Genomic DNA, 17,944 nt, shown 5'->3' with positions numbered 1-17,944 from the left:
CAGCCGAGGGAGCCGCCCCCGCTGCCGGAACAGCCCAGGCAGCCGCCGCCGAGGCTGAGGCCACCCTGGCAGCCCCCGCCGAGGCCACAGTAGCCCCGGCAGCCGCCTGCCGAGGCTGCAACAGCCCAAGCAGGATGCTGCCGAGGCTGCAGCAGCCCAAGCAGGCACTACCGAGGCTGCAGCAGCCCCGGCAGCCTGTTGCCTGGCTTGTAGCAGCCCCGGCAGCCTGCTGCCTTGGCTGCAACATCCCCAACAACAGCCCCGGCAGCCGCTGCCGGGGCTGCTGCACCCCAGGCAGCCAGCTGCTTCCTAGGCCGGAGCAGCCCTAGGAGCGACTGCCGAGGCCGAAGCAGCCCGGCAGCGGCTGCCGAGGCCGGAGCAACTCGGGCAGCCGCTCCGGAGGCCGAAGCAGCGCAAGGAGCACCAGCCGAGGCCGTCGCTGCCTTGGCATCGGAGATGGGGGCCGGGGAGTCGTGCTATTTCGGCGGTTTTATTTTTAGAGGTGCAGTTAGAGAGTGCCTAACGGTTATTTAACACTAAAAAAAAATAAAAATAAATAAATTACCTCGTTAATCAACCTCACCCACGCACGTGGCCAATCAACAAAGCTACCTATAGCTTGCCAAAGCTTTGTTATCTAAACCTCCTCTATCGGTACGGGTAGTGGGATGTCTTCGAACCCCTCAACCACCAAAGCGATCCCAACCGAGTAATGATGTGGCCCCGCCGTAGCACTGGTCGTCGCTTATGCACTACCATAAGCCACGAAACTCAATTGCACACTATTTGCATGCCCCGGGGATAGAAGTGCACACCGGGTGTCTTCCTACACTTGTACAAAAAGAAGTTATCTAAATAGGTCTTTTACTACACCATTGATAATATAACGAAATTCATTAAGGTAGAGGGTTACAAATCACCTATAAATCTGGATATTCATGAGCTGTTGGATTATCTATCTCCCTCGAGTCCGCATGTGTAGGAGTAGGAACCTACAACAGTTCATCAATCATGCCACCTCATATCTCAATTAACTCAGTATTTTAAAACTTTTAATAATCCAATTGAAATTACCTCAGGTAGCACATCTTCTCCATGTATCTCATCTCCTCCGTGTCTATCACCTTCTCCTTGTCCTTTTGGTTGAGAACATGAGTCGACCGGTGTAGTCGCGAGGAACAGCAAAGTCGGTAAGTTCATCTTCTTCACCCAAGCATTGAATTCACCTACTAACTCGTTGCGTACTTGTTCCTTAATTGATGCCACCTTGGCATCCAACTCCCCCGGTGAGTTAACACTAGCTCGAGATCTACCCGATTTCGTGTATTCTGGAACCTATCACCTTTTGCCATCCTAGCAATGACCCTCCCGAACCTACTACTCATCATGGATGGTATGGCCTTCCCAAAGCCATGGTGAAAGGGTCATTCTCTACACTTGGGACCAATTTGCCCTCCACCAGTTCTTGAGTGTGCTCAAGCTGTAGCAAAAGGAAAAAGGATGTCAGTAATATAGTTAATGGTTTGTATAGTGATTTTGATGCAAAAGCGACTTAAAATTCAACAATTCATAGGTAACTTACAATTTTATCTGCCATTTTTTTGGTTTCCGGACCCTTGATGACCCATTTTCCGGTTTCCTTATCAAACGTATGGAGAGAACAAAAGAAATCACCAGCACGACTCACCAAAGTAGTGACCGTGGAACTAGAGGGTTCCTTCGATGCCACTAGAAGTGATTTAGGGTATAAACCCTTTTTGATCCACTCAGGTCTCTTTTCAGCAAATGTCTTAGCCCCCATACGATGGGTGTACTCCTTCTTCAATGCATTTTTTTTATTTTGCTCTAGAAGTTCCTACATAAAAACAAATGTTAGTATCAATACTACAAAAAGAGTAAAGCTATTATTCAATTGAGATCAGATTTACACAAACTTACAATGGCTTTCTTTTGAGTCTTCTGAATAACGAACTCTTCCCAGTCTTCTTTTGACACGGTCGGCCATTTTTGCCACGGGAGAAGGTCATCCTCAACAACTTTCTTCTTCTTTGATTTCTTCTTCTTGTAGATCCATCCATTAGTCAAGGTGGTCTTAAAGCCTCTGAATCTTTCCGCTAATAAAAATTCAAATACCTGATGAGTGACATTTATGGCACTCATTTGGTCCCTTTTTGGATGAATTTTATTTCATTTTATCTCTCTTTTCTTTAGTTTTCCTTAATTTTATTCTAGTTTTCTTCATTTCATGCTTTTTGTAGTTAGTTTCTCTATTTTATGCATTTTCTAGTTTACTTGCTATTTTTCCCTTTTATTTGCCTTTTATCCTTTGATTGTAGGTTGTGATTGATTGTCCAAGGATTCCCGAGCTTCCTCTCCATGGTCTTCCATTGATTTTCATGCCTAAAGCTTGTGAAAGAAGTTTCAAGTCAAAGGGGGATCCAAGGAGCATGCTTCAAGGCCTTGTTTATGCTCTTTTCATGGCTTATATTCTTCAAGAAATTCAAGAAAGTTCCTGCCTACCTTGTCCTCCATCACCATCATCTAGGATGTGTGCACCGCATGAGCTAGGACGAAGAACAAGAGAAGGAAGCAGCAGCGATGTGCGGGCGCACTCGAGGAGTGTGCGGCCGCACATCTGACGAGTGCGGTCGCACACCAGGTGCGTGCAGGCACACCTTTCTAGGTGTGTTCCCGTGCGCGCCACTCTCTCTCCTCCGAGCGCCCGCACCGGCGTGGGTCTATTTTTGGACGTCAATCCCAACTTCCTCTTTGTATTGATAGATATTTCTTTCCTTTTATGGAGAGGAATTAGATCTTCATTAGAGAGAATTAGATTAGATTAGATTTAAGAGAGAGAAAAACACTAGTTCTTAGCATTTTTAGAGAGAGAAAATGTGGGTTTGATGATTGATGATTGAAGATTGCTACATTTGATTTGATTTCTATCAAGTTTGTAAGGATTCTTTACTCTTCAATGCAAATTAATGTTTGATTTCATTAGTATTGTTGTTTGATTTGGTTAATTGATAGTTTGATAGATTTTGATTGAATTTGTTGGTTTCAATTTGATTTCAATTGATGAATTTGGGAATGATGATTAGTTTAGCTTTGATTTTGATGTTCTTCATGGATTGTGAGTAGTTTATTTGCTAGGGTAGTGGTGAAGCATGTATTGATGATGAAGTGAGATTAATTTGGGGGAAATTGATTGAGTTGATAATGTGATTAAATTGGTTGATTGATTTTGTGCATGTGTGTGCTTGATTAGGCTTGATCACCCTTGTTATTCACACTAGTTTGCATTGTGAGTTCACATTGATACGGACCATTGATTTGTGGCTTGCATTTACTCGATTGAGATATCTTGTGATGTTTCCTAGCTAGTGTTTGATGTAGTTGACGCTAATTAGACCTCTAGGAGAATAGCTTGATGTACTCTCTTGGTTGCAATTTCGGTTTTCCCTCACATTGCTTGACTTGATTGGTTGAATCCCCAAGTTGATTGAACTTCGTTGTTGATGCATGTGGATCCATTCCCCTAGTGCCTTTGCATTTGTTTAGCACAAGCTTTTTGCATTGCCTAGCTTTGCTCTAGTTTCTACTATAAAACCCCTACTAGACTTCGGAATAGCTTGACTTAGGCATTGTGCATTCGACATCCATTCCTTTGGGTTCGACCTTGACTTACCACTACACTAAATAGGGGTTAGTTGAGTTACAAATTTTGTTTGATTGGGTGGGGTGGTAGCCCAACGACCTACCGTTCTTCATCCCATCAAAATGGCGCCGTTGCCGGGGAATGATGCTTTTAGTGCATGTTGTTGTTGAGTCTATTCCACTCTATTTGCAAAATACAAAAAAATTTTACACTTTAGGCTACACTTGTAGTCGTGCTACTAATATTTTCTTTGAGTTTTGTGTGCATAGATCCCAAGCCATGGGAGGAAATTCAAGAGTTGCCTTGAAGGAACTAGGAGTGCCCGGTGCATATAGGTATGAGAGCAGCATAACTCCACCTACAACACCGGAAATTGACTTTGAAATTCGGCCGGCAATGATCACCCTTATTGAGAGGAGACAATATAGTGGGGCTAAGAATGAGAGCCCATTGAACCATCTTAAGGAGTTTGAAAAATATTGTAACACAATCAAGGTCAATGGAGTATCTCAAGAGATTATCCGTCTTAAGTTGTTCCCTTTCTCTCTCATAGGAAGATCTTTGGAATGGCTAGATAAAGGAGTGAAGCCCAATTCTTTGAGAACTTGGGATGATGTCACCAAAGCTTTCTTGTTCCGTTTCTATCCTCAAAAGAAGACGGTGGAGGCAAAAGCTTTGATTCAAGGGTTCAAGCAAAAGCCAAATGAAAGTCTCTATGAAGCATGGGAAAGATTTAAGAATTATCAAAGGGAGTGTCCACACCATGGGATTCCTACCTATCAAATCATACATATCTTCTATGGTGGGTTGAGTTCTCATGGGAGAGCAAGTTTGGATACCGGAGCCGGAGGCCCAATCATGAACAAAACGGAAGAAGAAGTGGTTGATGCAATTGATGAAGTGGTTCGTCATTACATGAATTGGCAAGAAGTGGAGAGAGAACCAACAAGCAAGGGTTACTCAATCGAACAACTTAGTGCCATCAATGATTTGACTACTTTGATTGCGGATTTAGGGAAAGAAGTTATGTCTCTCAAAGAAAAGCTTGAGAAGCCCCCTTCCCAAGCTCCAATTCTTCCCTCCCAAATTAAGGGGAGAGGTACACCTTCTAACTCTAGCTCTAATCTTTCTTCTTGTTGCATGATTGTGGAATGTTGGCCTTGTGAATTGTGTGGAATGAATAATCATAATGCTTCTATGTGCCCAAATGTTCCTTGTAATGAATGTGATGGAAGTGAAATGGAACATGTGAATTATATCAATAATCATGTTTGTGAACCTAAAATTGATGTTCGAAGGAATGTTGGAAATAGGAATTATCATATGAATCATGATGATTATAACCAAAATGGAGGTTGTAGAAATCATGGATACCGAGGGATTCATGATAACTATAACCATCATGGTTGTAATGGTCATGGTCATGGCCATAGACATGGAGATCATAATCAAGGTTATGATAACCATGGTCAACAAAGGAGCCAAAATCAAACTAGGGGATATTTTCAAGCAAATTTTCAAAGAGGTTACCCAATTGATTTAGTTCCTAATGCTAAAAGTTTAAGTGATAATTCCTATGATCAATCATTTTCTTCTAGGGAATTTTTGGAAAGTGTCATTGAGAAACAAGCCAAAACTTTGGAAGTTTATATGGCCTTGAATGAAGAGAAGTTTAATTACATGTTAGCTTATAACAAGGATTTAAGTGAAAAACTTTCTCACTTGACTAGTGTGTTCAAGGAATATGCAAACTCTTCTTCTTTGACTCCACCTAACCTAGATTCTAGGAACCCTATGGATGCCATAGTTACTAGAAGTGGTAAGGTCCTTGAGGGAGGTGTGCCTAAGAAGAGTGTTGCTAGAGAAAGTACTAGTAAGAGTCCCATTGAAGTTGAAGGTGATGAATGTCCTTTGAGCGAAAATGTTGATGAGAAACGAGTAGAGAAGGTGATAGAGAAAGAGAAAGAGGTTTGCAAACCAAGGCTTCCCTATCCCCAAAGATATAGTAGATATAAGTTGGATGAGCAATTTGGGAAATTTGTAGAGATGCTTAAGCAACTTCATCTAACTCTTCCTTTCACCGATGTTGTTGAACAAATGCCAAACTATGCTAAGTTCCTTAAGGAGATTTTGAGTGGAAAAAGGACTTGTGATGTGATGGAGACAATTAGCCTTACCGAACATTGTAGTGCAATTATCATGAACAAGGTGCCTCCTAAGTTGAAGGATCCCGGAAACTTTTCCATCCCTTGTGCCATTAACAAGACCCAAATTGATAATGCCTTATCTGATTTAGGAGCTAGCGTTAGCCTTATGCCATATTCGGTTTATCAAAGATTAGGTCTAGGAGAACTTTTACCTTCCAAGATTACTTTGCAATTAGCCGATAGGTCGATAAAGATTCCTAAGGGAAGGTAGAAGATGTGCCTTTAAGGGTTAGGAAATTTATTATTCCGGTTGATTTTGTAGTTTTGGATATGGATGAAGATGCTACAATACCTATCATCTTAGGTAGACCTTTCCTTGCTACATCGGGGGCTATGATAGATGTTAAAAGTGCTAAGATTTCTCTTAAGATTGGAGAGGAGGTAGTTGAATTTGATTTGAATGAAGGAATGAAATATCCCTCTTCTTCTTTTGAGAATTGCATGAGAGTTGAAGTGCTTGATAATATTGTGAATTCCATGCATGAGCACTTGCTCACATCTAATGATCCTCTTGAGTGTGTTTTGTTGAATAAGGAAAAGATAGGTATCCCAAGCAAGGAAGTGCAATTGTATGAAGATTTGCTTGATGGAGGCAATATAGGGAGTAAAGAAGAAATTTTTATGGGGATATCAAGTCAAGATGCTTTGCAAGTGGCCTCAACCAAAGAAGGTAAAGGTGTTCCCATGGTAGAGCTCAAACCTCTACCATCACACCTTAGGTATGAATTTTTAGGCCCTAATTCTACATATCCCGTTATTGTTAGTGCATCCTTGAGTGAGAGCCAAGCTCAAGCGTTATGTGGTGTTTTGAGAAAGCACCAAGGTGCTTTAGGGTACACAATTGATGATCTTAAAGGCATAAGCCCCGCCTTGTGCACACACCACATAACACTTAAGGAAGGCACCCTACCTTCTATTGAACGACAAAGGAAGCTACATCCCCAAATGGGAGAAGTAGTCAAGAAAGAGATCACCAGGCTTTTGGATGCGGGAATCATATTCCCCATCTTAAGCTCAAGGTAGGTCTCCCCCGTGCATGTCGTTCCTAAAAAGGGGGGTATGACCGTAGTTGAGAATGAGAAAGGTGAACTCATTCCAACTAGAACGGTCACCGGTTGGAGGATGTGTATAGACTATAGACGTCTAAACACATCAACCAAAAAGGATCACTTCCCTCTCCCTTTTATTGACCAAATGCTTGAAAGGTTGACTAGGCACAAATTCTATTTCTTCATTGACGGATATTCGGGATTCTTTCAAATTCCTATTCATCCCGAGGATCAAGAAAAGACAACCTTCACATGCCCCTATGGTACTTTTGCATATAGAAGAATGCCCTTTGGATTGTGTAATGCTCCGACGACCTTTCAAAGGTGTATGATGAGCATTTTTGGGGACATGCTTGAAGAAGAAATGGAAGTTTTCATGGATGATTTTTCCGTGGGAGGTGTTTCATTTGAGGAATGCCTCAAAAATCTTGAAAAATGTCTTGAGAGATGTGAAAAGATCAATTTGGTGCTTAATTGGGAAAAATGCCACTTCATGGTGGAAGAAGGGATTGTGCTAGGCCATAAGATTTCTCATAAAAGCATTGAAGTTGACAAAGCTAAGATTGAGGTGATAGAGAAGTTGCCCCCTCCGGTTAATGTGAAAGGAGTAAGATCGTTTTTGGGTCATGTCGGGTTTTATAGAAGGTTTATCAAAGACTTTTCTCTCATTGCTAAGCCTTTAAATGATCTTCTCCAAAAAGATGTTAATTTTGTCTTTGATGATGCTTGTTTGGAAGCTTTTAATAGATTGAAGAAAGCTTTGACTTCTACTCCTATTGTCCAAGCCCCTAGATGGGATTTGCCATTTGAGCTTATGTGTGATGCAAGTGATACGGCCATAGGAGGTGTGTTGGGTCAAAGAATTGACAAAAAGCTCCATGTCATCTATTATATGTCGAAGACCCTCAATGGTGCTCAAAGAAATTACACAACAACGGAAAAGGAATTCTTGGCTATTGTTCATTCTTTTGAGAAATTCCGTTGTTATTTGTTGGGGTCTAAGACTATAGTCTTCACCGATCATGCGGCTTTGAAGTATCTCTTTGGAAAAAGGAATCCAAACCGAGGTTGATTCGTTGGGTCCTTGAGCTTAAATCTTTTGATCTTGAGATCCGGGATAAAAAAGGTGCGGAAAATGTTGTTGCGGATCATTTGTCTAGACTTGAGGATTTTCAAGTTCGAGATGATGGGTCCCCTATAGAGGACCGGATGTTGGATGATTCATTATATGTTATCAATGTGAAGGAGCTCCCTTGGTTTGCCGATTTGGTGAATTTTCTTGCTTGTGGGGAGTTCCCTCCTTCCTTTTCCAACAATCAAAGGAGGAAGCTCAAGAGAGAAGCTAGGCACTATATTTGGGATGAGCCAATCTTGTACAAAAGAGGTGTGGATAGATTGTTGCGCCAGTGTGTGCCAAATGAGGAAATACAAAATGTTTTGAAGATGTGCCACTCGGATCCTAGTGGTGGTCATATGGGTATTTCAAGAACGGCCTCTAAGGTGCTTCAATGTGGATTATGGTGGCCTAACCTCTTCAAGAATGTTTGGGAGTATGTCAAAAGTTGTGACCAATGCCAAAGGACCGAGAATATTTCAAGAAGAAATGAGATGCCCCAACAACCAATACTTGAGTTGGAAATATTTGATGTTTGGGGTGTAGATTTTATGGGTCCTTTTCCATCTTCTTATGGGAATCAATATATTCTTAATTGTCGTTGACTATGTGTCAAAGTGGGTGGAAGCCATTGCTTCTCCAACTAATGACCATAAAGTGGTGATGAAATTGTTCAAAAAGATAATATTCCCTAGGTTTGGCATCCCCAAGGCGGTTATAAGTGATAATGGCTCCCATTTTGTGCACTATGCTTTCCGAAAGATGTTGAAGAAGCATGGAGTGAACCAAAGATTTGGTCTTCCTTATCACCCTCAAACCAATGGGCAAGTTGAGGTATCAAATCGTCAAATTAAGTTGATTCTTGAGAAGACGGTTGCAAGGAGTAGGAAAGATTGGGCAAATAAGCTAGATGATGCCTTATGGGCATATAGGACGGCTTTTAAGACTCCTATTGGTACCACTCCTTATCGCTTGGTTTATGGGAAGTCTTGTCACCTTCCGGTTGAGCTTGAGCACCGCACTCATTGGGCTATTAAGAAGATCAATTTTGATTTTGCTAGTGCGGGTGAGCAACGTTGGTTGGACTTACATGAGTTAGAAGAGCTTCGGTTGGATGCGTATGATTGTGCTAGCTTGTATAAAGCTAGAACTAAGGAGGTGCATGATAAGATCATTGAGAAGAAAGAGTTTGTTCCGGGGGATAAGGTGCTCCTTTTCAATTCCAAAATGAGGCTTTTCCCCGGAAAATTGATGTCTCGTTGGACCGGTCCTTTTGTTGTTCAAGAGGTGTTCTGAAATAGCTCCATTGAAATTTCTCCTTTGGACTTTTCGAGGACTTTTAAGGTTAACGGACATAGGCTCAAGCGGTATTATGATGGAGTATTTGTGGGGGTCATCCATGATATGACTCTCTATGATCCACCTTGAAAGAGGTGGAGGATGTCTAGCTTAAGACTCTAAAATAAGCGCTTCACGGGAGGCAACCCGTGTTTTCTAACTTTTTCTCCTTGTTCTTTTGATTTTTCTTTGTGTTTTGATGGAGTTTTTGTGATTTAATCTTGTTGTGTTTGATGTTGTAGGTTGGTTTGAGTTGATTTCCAACAATTTTGATGCCAATTTTGAGGTAAACTTGTCCCAATTCTTAGGTTGGAAAAATGGGTAAGTATGGAGGATGGTGAGTACTTGTGTTTATTTTCATGATTTTCATGTTTTCACTCTCCAATATGAAGTGTAGCTACTGCCTATATGGTTCCCCATGACCATCATAGGGGGTGTGCGCACTAGGTGAGGGAGGAAGGAACTCGGAGGAAAACCCCAATATTTGTGCGGGCGCACACCAGCTATGTGCGGCCGCACACGAGCTCTGTGCGGGCGCACGTACCTCATGTGCGGCCGCACCTAGCTGGGTGTACGAGGGTTAGTTTTCCCTCCTCTTTTAAGGCCGATTCCCCTTCTCTCTCCCTCTTACTTCATTCTACTTCCTTCATAGATCTATTGGGGTTGCTCATGGTTATTCTTCATCTTCATCATATTATTTTTCATCTTTCTACATCAAATCTCCATAAATTCTCACTAGTTTGATACCCAAGTCTTCATTCTACTTCACTAAAGGTAATATTTTCTCTCTCCTAGTTTGAAATTTTGGGTATTTTTCAATTGGAACTTGTTGGTATGATTGTTGGAGATGTTTATGTGTAGTAGTGTTTTCTTGCTTTATTCTTGTGATTTCCTATCAATTGAGAGTATAATTACATGTTTTATGTGATAAAGTTTCAATTTTTATACCTCATGAGACTTTGAGCATGATTAGTACTACCCTCACTTTCACCACCATTACTACCACTACTTGTTCTAATGTTGATGACTATGGAATTGTTGATGTTGGTTTTGTGAAATTTAATTATGATGATGATATTATTTGAGCATATTATGAGTTTTGGCATGAATTTTGTTGGATTTTCATATGATTAGTTTTAGGGTATTTTGTTGATGTTGATGGTGATAGTGGAGATAATGGTTTGTTGGTAATATAGTATATTGTTGCTTCTATTAGTTATGATTTGGGGTAATATTTGTGTCAATTGTGATGCTTTGATTATGCATTATTCAACTCTATTGAATTTTTGCTTAACTCTTTGAATATTGTACACTTTATTTTTCCCCATATTCATGATTGATTTTAGGCATACTATTCCTATTTTTGAAGCCATTCTCTTTGTCCTATATTTTGTAGATGGGTGGTTCAAGGCAAGCCAAACGTACTAAGGTTACAAATTCAAGCGGAACCATTGATCCACCTTCCTCCATCAAGGAAACATACGGCATCAAGTTTAAGGTCCAAAAGCATTGGGACCGATTTGAGAGTCTATCATCGAGGAAATTATATTCTACGAGATTTTATGATCATGATACCACCACTCTTTTAGGGATCGACGATGATGTCCGAATGTTAGCACGGAATTTGGGCCTTGAGCAATTCCTCGATCTTAGTGCTCCCACATTTGCAAGGCTCACATATGAATTTCTATCGTCTCTCGATGTGCACACGAGTGACAACGACAATGAATGTCCAACACTATCTTTCCAAGTGTTCAATGAGTATTATACTATTCCCCTCTCATTCCTCAACAAGATGTTCCATTTCCCGGAGCCGATCGAGGGTGTGCCTTTGATTTATCCGGCTTATGAAACTCTTCATCACGACCATAAGTACGACGAAGATGATTGGTGGGATAGCATTTCTAATGAAGACGCTTATTGTGCTCACTCTTCAAAGTCGGCCTCAATAGTCCATGGTGCGATGCGCTATTTTAGCCGCATCCTTACTTATGCATTTTTCTCCAAGGAATCTCTTGGAGCCATGTCTCAAGAACAATTAAGTTGGTTATGGTTGGCAAGTCAACCCAAGGATGATGAAGTGGAGGTGATCGACTTTGCAAGGCACTTGCTCGACCATTTCATCGACATTAGGGACGGCTTCTTTCTCTCGGGGAGCATACAAATAGGGGGTATGATTACCATCATTGTGTTGTCACTGAACAAAAAGTATGCATCCAAGATTGGGAATCTTAAGGAGATTAGGGACCCAAGAGAGAAGTCTTCATCATGCTTGTTGGGCACGTTTGCCTTGATCAACCAAAAGTTCATTGAGCGCACCATCATGGATGATTTGTTCATTTGGAAAGTTTCAAGGACTACCGATTGGTGCCTTATCCCCTACGAAGGATCTATGGTGAGGGACAAGAATTCACCCTACCCTTGGAAGCCGCCCAAGAGAGATATTCCAAGTTCTTTTCGTCGAGTTTCCATGCCTCCTTCGGGAAATGCTCATCCAAGGTCTAAGGCCTCATCATCTAAGGGAGGTAACCCTAGTACTTCTTCTCCTACTCCTCTTTCTCCTTCATCTCCTTCCTTGCATGACTTGTCTAGCTTGCATGAAAAGATTGATGCCCTTACTTTTACCTTGTCTTCTTCCTCTTCTATGGGGCATGGTTGTTTGGAGGGTAGCTATGATTATCATGTTAGGAGGGTGTATGATTATCATGTTTCTAGGGGGGATATTGAGCCTTATGTGAACTACCCATACCTCCCGGCCCAAGAGGGCCCTATCCCACAATGGGAGCCTTACGACAAGGCGGTGGGGCCCCGTCTCTGCTATCCCTATTGGGAGGGCCCACATATGGCACATAGTGCAATTCGTGGGACCTCTAGGGGGGATTATGATTACAAGAGGCTGGGAGGGTATGACTGGACTTATGATCCAACTAACCCTGCTCCTTTCCCTTCCCCTGAGACTGAGGGGAGGTGGGGTCGTTCGGGCCCCCCCGTTTTGGATGATTGGTCTGAGTATTTTGCTGCTGATGCCCTTAGGAGGTTAGGTAGGGCTAATGGTAAGGAGGTTGTTTCCATGGGTGGGGGGAGCTCTAGTTCTACCCCCTACTTTAGTGCTGAGTGAGCCATGTTGGCTACCCCTCTCCGTTTGCATGTTTTATGATTGTGTTTCATGTTTGCCCTATGGTTGGGTTTAGCTTGGGGGAGGGGTAGCTCTTTCTAGCTTGGGGGGGTTGGTTTAGGTTGGTTGTGGTTTGCATGTCTTCCTCCTTGCTAGTGGTTCATTTAGCATTATTCCTTCTTAGCCTCCATGTCCTCTTTCTGATCTGATGTCTCTGTGATATTTTTCTCTGCTGATTCCTCTGATGATGACTTACTCTGTTCCCTATCTATCTGCTCTGTTGTTATTCTGACGATTCTTGTTGATGATGATGTTTCATGATGTTTCACTGTCTCTGATATATATTTTTCATTTACTGTCGTTATGCTGCCGAATTTTCGGCTGATTTCATTTGGAAGTTACTGACAATTTTCTTTGTATATAGATTCTTTTATTTTCTTTTTCTCACTTGATTTCTTGAAGAAGCTTTTGTTTTTGGAATGCAACGAGGTGGTTTCTACTTGCTTTGTTTATTTTTGCTAAGCTTGGAAGCCCGGTGAGACCTTTCTTATTTTTCTCTTTATTTTTCTTGGTTGCATAGAATAAGATTAGTTTAGGAGAAGTTGAATGGTTCGAGGATGGATGCTTGTTAACACGTAATGTGTTTGGGATCTATGACGTTGATGTCGATCGATCACTTGTTTGTCGATTGGGAATTTTATGTGTTTAACTCGCTTTCTAGTCCATTGCATGCTATTTCTCCTATATTTCCTTTTCTATGTCTCCATTTCTTTTCTTTAATTTTCTTTTATTTTCCTTTTTCTTTTATTTTCCTTTATTTTACTTTTCATTTTTGATGTGATTTTGAGGCTTTATTTTTCACTTTTCTTATGACATGAACTTTGTACATTGGACTTGTCTTTTGCATGATTTTCTTCCTAGGTTGTAAAGGTATGCACGGTTTGAGACTATGTTCGGTTGACTCTAGGATAGGTGTATGCTAGGGTAGTTGGTTTGAACTAGGAGGATCATGAAGCCGGATTCTACTTGTTTGTGGCATGTTGGTAGTTGCTCTCTATAGTCAATTTGACACCATTAGTGAGTTTTTGCCACATCCTTGTGAGGTTACTTGTTTTTCAAGCCTTCAACATTTCTTGTATGAGCGGCGTGGATCCTTGACTATGCAAACCTAATCTAATAAAGCTTGATGTATGATTCTCAAACCCGAGACCGAACTATCTAGGAAGGACAAAGGCACATTTTTCGGGGTGGTATTTTTCATTTTTGTTATATTTTGTTATTTTCTTTATTTTTGGGTTTACATTTGCCTTCTTGCAACCATTTGAGCCTTATCCCTTCTTTTCAAGCCACATCTTTAGTTATTTGACCTTTTGTTTCATTTTCTACATTTTCTTGGTTTTTGTGAAGCAATATGATCATTTGAGATGGAGTTTGTGGTGAATAGGTTGGAATTTTGGTTTCTATGAATGCAAGTTTGTGATTTCATTTTCTTTGTGAATAATGGCAAATGTTTGAGAAAAAGCCGTCCGAATTAAGTAAAAGGCAAGGACATTGCAAATTCAAGTAAAAGAAAAACAACACAAAAAACAAAAAAATTGAAGAGTGAAAAAATTCAAACATATTTTGATGTATTCTTTTCTCCTTCTAAGCATTGAGGACAATGCTCCATTTTAGCTTGGGAGAGAAGCGCATACGCTTTTTGTGTATATCTTTGTGATCTATAGCTTTGAATAAGCTTGGGGGTGTGAGTATTTTTGTTTGGATTGGTGTTTACTTGATTGTGATTCTAAGAAAGGGCCCGTACTTTGCTTCACTATTAGGAAAACCACCAAATTTCAAATTTTTAGCCTACCTTCACCCTTATTGCCTTACGTTACAACCTTGGGGAAAGACCTTTCGACCTAGATAGTTGAGTCACTATTCGGGGGAGGGCATCATGGGTCATTGCCTAAGGAAAGGGGATGCATAGTCAAGATTGTCGAGTAGCCTAAAAATAATTCTTTTTCCGGTTCCTTCGAGGAATCATTGGGACACTCACTAAGGGGAGATTTGAGACTAGTGGGGAGAACGCGGTAAGATTGTTTGGGATGAACGTGGATTGTGATGACTAGTTCCTACGCCTAGCATACCCTATGTTTCAATCAACCTTAGATATCTTGAAAAGTGCATACCTTAACTACTTGAGAAAGATTGTCATTCATTTGCATTATAGTCTTTATGTTACTTCATTTCTCAAAGGTTTGTTTTCATTTTATTTTCCTTCCTTTTCATGGTTTGCCTCATTGATTTTGGTTGAGAGTTATGGGTCAAACTCTTAGGACACCCTTACGACACCTCACCCGTCCTCATAGGCGACTTTGGGGTTTAAAGGGCTTGTTGTAGCTAAAAGCAACCGCGATTCCTACGACAGTGAGTATTAGTGTATATTCTTATCTTGAGTCTTTCTTTTTCTTTTTCTATAAATTTTTCATCCTCCATCTTTCTTGCTTTGTTTTGCTCGAGGACGAGCAAAAGTTTAGCTTGGGGGAATTTGATGAGTGACATTTATGGCACTCATTTGGTCCCTTTTTGGATGAATTTTATTTCATTTTATCTCTCTTTTCTTTAGTTTTCCATAATTTTATTCTAGTTTTCTTCATTTCATGCTTTTTGTAGTTAGTTTCTCTATTTTATGCATTTTCTAGTTTACTTGCTATTTTTCCCTTTTATTTGCCTTTTATCCTTTGATTGTAGGTTGTGATTGATTGTCCAAGGATTCCCGAGCTTCCTCTCCATGGTCTTCCATTGATTTTCATGCCTAAAACTTGTGCAAGAAGTTTCAAGTAAAAGGGGGATCCAAGGAGCATGCTTCAAGGCCTTGTTTATGCTCTTTTCATGGCTTATATTCTTCAAGAAATTCAATAAAGTTCCTGCCTACCTTGTCCTCCATCACCATCATCTAGGATGTGTGCACCGCATGAGCTAGGACGAAGAACAAGAGAAGGAAGCAGCAGCGATGTGCGGGCGCACTCGAGGAGTGTGCGGCCGCACATCTGACGAGTGCGGCCGCACACCAGGTGCGTGCGGGCGCACCTTTCTGGGTGTGTTCCCGTGCGCGCCACTCTCTCTCCTCCGAGCGCCCGCACCGGCGTGGGTCTATTTTTGGACGTCAATCCCAACTTCCTCTTTGTATTGATAGATATTTATTTCCTTTTATGGAGAGGAATTAGATCTTCATTAGAGAGAATAAGATTAGATTAGATTTAAGAGAGAGAGAAACACTAGTTCTTAGCATTTTTAGAGAGAGAAAATGTGGGTTTGATGATTGATGATTGAAGATTGCTACATTTGATTTGATTTCTATCAAGTTTGTAAGGATTCTTTACTCTTCAATGCAAATTAATGTTTGATTTCATTAGTATTGTTGTTTGATTTGGTTAATTGATAGTTTGATAGATTTTGATTGAATTTGTTGGTTTCAATTTGATTTCAATTGATGAATTTGGGAATGATGATTAGTTTAGCTTTGATTTTGATGTTCTTCATGGATTGTGAGTAGTTTATTTGCTAGGGTAGTGGTGAAGCATGTATTGATGATGAAGTGAGATTAATTTGGGGGAAATTGATTGAGTTGATAATGTGATTAAATTGGTTGATTGATTTTGTGCATGTGTGTGCTTGATTAGGCTTGATCACCCTTGTTATTCACACTAGTTTGCATTGTGAGTTCACATTGATACGGACCATTGATTTGTGGCTTGCATTTACTCGATTGAGATATCTTGTGATGTTTCCTAGCTAGTGTTTGATGTAGTTGACGCTAATTAGACCTCTAGGAGAATAGCTTGATGTACTCTCTTGGTTGCAATTTCGGTTTTCCCTCACATTGCTTGACTTGATTGGTTGAATCCCCAAGTTGATTGAACTTCGTTGTTGATGCATGTGGATCCATTCCCCTAGTGCCTTTGCATTTGTTTAGCACAAGCTTTTTGCATTGCCTAGCTTTGCTCTAGTTTCTACTATAAAACCCCTACTAGACTTCGGAATAGCTTGACTTAGGCATTGTGCATTCGACATCCATTCCTTTGGGTTCGACCTTGACTTACCACTACACTAAATAGGGGTTAGTTGAGTTACAAATTTTGTTTGATTGGGTGGGGTGGTAGCCCAACGACCTACCGTTCTTCATCCCATCAAAATGGCGCTGTTGCCGGGGAATGATGCTTTTAGTGCATGTTGTTGTTGAGTCTATTCCACTCTATTTGCAAAATACAAAAAAATTTTACACTTTAGGCTACACTTGTAGCCGTGCTACTAATATTTTCTTTGAGTTTTGTGTGCATAGATCCCAAGCCATGGGAGGAAATTCAAGAGTTGCCTTGAAGGAACTAGGAGTGCCCGGTGCATATAGGTATGAGAGCAGCATAACTCCACCTACAACACCGGAAATTGACTTTGAAATTCGGCCGGCAATGATCACCCTAATTGAGAGGAGACAATATAGTGGGGCTAAGAATGAGAGCCCATTGAACCATCTTAAGGAGTTTGAAAAATATTGTAACACAATCAAGGTCAATGGAGTATCTCAAGAGATTATCCGTCTTAAGTTGTTCCCTTTCTCTCTAATAGGAAGATCTTTGGAATGGCTAGATAAAGGAGTGAAGCCCAATTCTTTGAGAACTTGGGATGATGTCACCAAAGCTTTCTTGTTCCGTTTCTATCCTCAAAAGAAGACGGTGGAGGCAAAAGCTTTGATTCAAGGGTTCAAGCAAAAGCCAAATGAAAGTCTCTATGAAGCATGGGAAAGATTTAAGAATTATCAAAGGGAGTGTCCACACCATGGGATTCCTACCTATCAAATCATACATATCTTCTATGGTGGGTTGAGTTCTCATGGGAGAGCAAGTTTGGATACCGGAGCCGGAGGCCCAATCATGAACAAAACGGAAGAAGAAGTGGTTGATGCAATTGATGAAGTGGTTCGTCATTACATGAATTGGCAAGAAGTGGAGAGAGAACCAACAAGCAAGGGTTACTCAATCGAACAACTTAGTGCCATCAATGATTTGACTACTTTGATTGCGGATTTAGGGAAAGAAGTTATGTCTCTCAAAGAAAAGCTTGAGAAGCCCCCTTCCCAAGCTCCAATTCTTCCCTCCCAAATTAAGGGGAGAGGTACACCTTCTAACTCTAACTCTAATCTTTCTTCTTGTTGCATGATTGTGGAATGTTGGCCTTGTGAATTGTGTGGAATGAATAATCATAATGCTTCTATGTGCCCAAATGTTCCTTGTAATGAATGTGATGGAAGTGAAATGGAACATGTGAATTATATCAATAATCATGTTTGTGAACCTAAAATTGATGTTCGAAGGAATGTTGGAAATAGGAATTATCATATGAATCATGATGATTATAACCAAAATGGAGGTTGTAGAAATCATGGATACCGAGGGATTCATGATAACTATAACCATCATGGTT

General features: G+C 40.8%; 2 non-coding genes across 2 annotated transcripts; both read right to left on the bottom strand.

Annotated features, from left to right (window-relative positions):
• Positions 1-4,322: 4,322 nt before the first annotated feature.
• On the bottom strand, positions 4,323-4,428 carry LOC145593278 (small nucleolar RNA R71). Its single transcript, XR_014102638.1, has one exon. It is a non-coding gene; the product is annotated as a small nucleolar RNA R71 (small nucleolar RNA).
• Positions 4,429-17,200: 12,772 nt separating this feature from the next.
• Positions 17,201-17,306, bottom strand: LOC145593277 (small nucleolar RNA R71). Its single transcript, XR_014102637.1, has one exon. It is a non-coding gene; the product is annotated as a small nucleolar RNA R71 (small nucleolar RNA).
• Positions 17,307-17,944: the final 638 nt, after the last annotated feature.

Source organism: Chenopodium album, chromosome 18, assembly GCF_948465745.1.
Source record: "Chenopodium album chromosome 18, dcCheAlbu1.1, whole genome shotgun sequence".
NCBI lineage: Eukaryota > Viridiplantae > Streptophyta > Magnoliopsida > Caryophyllales > Amaranthaceae > Chenopodium > Chenopodium album.
Note: the sequence above shows the minus strand (reverse complement) of the source record. Positions and strands in the feature narration are given on the sequence as shown.